Raw genomic sequence first — 2,313 nt, forward strand, 5'->3', positions numbered from 1 at the left:
TCCTCAAGTCTTTTCCATTGGTCTATACTCCTGTTTTTATGCCAGTACCATGCTGTTTTTATTACTATGGCTTTAGATCTGGTATGGTGATGCCACCAGAGGTTTTTTTTTTTTTTTTTTCTTTGCTGAGGATATGTTTGGATATGTGAGGCCTTCTGCCTTTCCATATGAAATTTGAGATCATTTCTATCTCTGTGAAGGACACTGTAGGGATTTTAATTGGAATTGCATTGAATCTATGTCGACTTTCGTAGGATTGTCATCTTCACAATGTTAATTCTGCCTATCCAGGAGCATGGTCTTTCCATTTTCTCAAGTCCTCCTCAATTACTTTTATTAGTGTTTTTATGTTTTCTTTGTATAGATCTTTCACTTCCTTGGTTAACATTATTCCAAGGTTTTTTTTGTTTTGTTTTGTTTTGTTTTTTTGCTGTTGTTGTTGCTATTGAAAATGGGACTATGTCCCTTATTTCTTTCTCTGTAACTTTGTCATTTGCATATAAAAATGCTACTGATTTTTGCACATTGATTTTGTATCCTGTAACCTTGCTATGGGAGTTAATCACCTTCAGGAGTTTTGGGATGGAGTCTTTCATGTCTCTTACATATACATTCATGTCATCAGCGAATATTGCTTACTTAACTTCCTCCTTTCTAAAATATGGAACGCTTAATGAATTTATGTGTCATCCTTGCTCAGGGGCTATGCTAATCTTCTCTGTATCATTCCAATTTTAGTATATGTGCTGCAGAAGCGAGCACAGACAGAGAGAATTTTGGAGAGTAATTATTTAGACAAAGCTGTTATTGCTATAGTTATAGTATATATATATATATATATATATATATATATATATATATGTATATATATATATATATAGTTATAGTTATAGTTATAGTTATAGTTATAGTTATAGTTATAGTTATAGTTATTGCATAGTTTTCCTGAAAAAAAGGAAGGACTTTGGAAAAATATTAAACTTTTCCCTATTGCTTGTGTTCTGTGAGAATGCCATGCTGGGGTTTATAACAGCTATCTTGTGACTATGGGTAGCATAATTAAATGACAGATCAGAAAAATAGTCAGGGTCAGCAACAGCCACAAGAAACACTGTAACAGAACCATGGAAAGCTACCTCTGATCTTTTTCCATATGAAGAAAAAAATATCAAACTAAAACATTGTTTTCAAGTTTGGTTTGTTCAGAGTTTAACAAAACTAATCTGAATGTAAATTTTTCTTGAATGTCAAAATCTATTGTTTAACTCCCTTCTATAAGTAATCTGTCCCATTATCTTCAATGTTGGTATAACTGTATACTACAAATCATTGTATTTCTTCTTATCACCTGCTATGTTGAGATTAGAACAAACATTTTTTTTCTTAGCACATTGTTAAAATCTCTTTTGATCCTGCATATACAATAATATAGCTATGTTTTACTTCAAGAATATATTTATAATAGCTGGCCATGGTGGCGCACACCTTTAATCCCAGCACTCGGGAGGCAGAGGTAGGAGGATCGCCGTGAGTTCGAGGCCACCCTGAGACTACATAGTGAATTCCAGGTCAGTCTGAGCCAGAGTGAGACCCTATCTCGAAAAAACAAAAAACAAACAAACAAAAAAAGAATATATTTATAGGGCTGGAGAGATGGCTTAGTGGTAAGCGTTTGCCTGTGAAGCCTAAGAACCCCAGTTTGAGGCTTGACTCCCCAGGACCCATGTTAGCCAGATGCACGCGTCTGGAGTTCGTTTGCAGTGGCTGGAGGCCCTGGCAAGCCCATTCTCTCTATCTGCCTCTTTCTTTCTCTGTCACTCTCAAATAAATAAATAAAAATATTTTTTAAAAAAGAATATATTTATAGATCACACTTCTTTTTGTTCAGGAATTGATTATCAATAATTAGCTTACAGCTTATGCCAATCTGGTTCTCTTCTTTTCTTTGCCTTTATATCAGAAAGTTTGTACTCATTTCTAATACTTGCCTCTACCCATTTCTATTTCCTCTACTTTTTAAATATTTCACATATGATCTCCTCAATCAACTCATATTCTCTACTATTAAAAGTTTTGCTCAGTTTCATATGATGTATTTGTGATCTGTTCACACTTGTTTCAGTACCTAATACTGATCATCTTCTTATTAGACAAAAACACTCTGAACATCATATTGTGAAATTAGTGTTTTATTGTTTTATTTGAAAACCTTATATAACTTTTTATTCTTTTTAAATTGTATTTATTAGTTTTGTACTCAGTGGATACAGTCAAGTTGGTAACATTTTTACCTCCTCCTTGTCTTTCCCCCTC

General features: G+C 33.5%; 1 non-coding gene across 1 annotated transcript; it reads right to left on the reverse strand.

Annotated features, from left to right (window-relative positions):
- Nucleotides 1–655: 655 nt before the first annotated feature.
- On the reverse strand, nt 656–762 carry LOC123462442. The gene has a single exon (XR_006638264.1). It is a non-coding gene; the product is annotated as a U6 spliceosomal RNA (small nuclear RNA).
- Nucleotides 763–2,313: the final 1,551 nt, after the last annotated feature.

This window comes from Jaculus jaculus, chromosome 7 (assembly GCF_020740685.1).
Source record: "Jaculus jaculus isolate mJacJac1 chromosome 7, mJacJac1.mat.Y.cur, whole genome shotgun sequence".
In the NCBI taxonomy this organism is placed as follows: Eukaryota; Metazoa; Chordata; class Mammalia; order Rodentia; family Dipodidae; genus Jaculus; species Jaculus jaculus.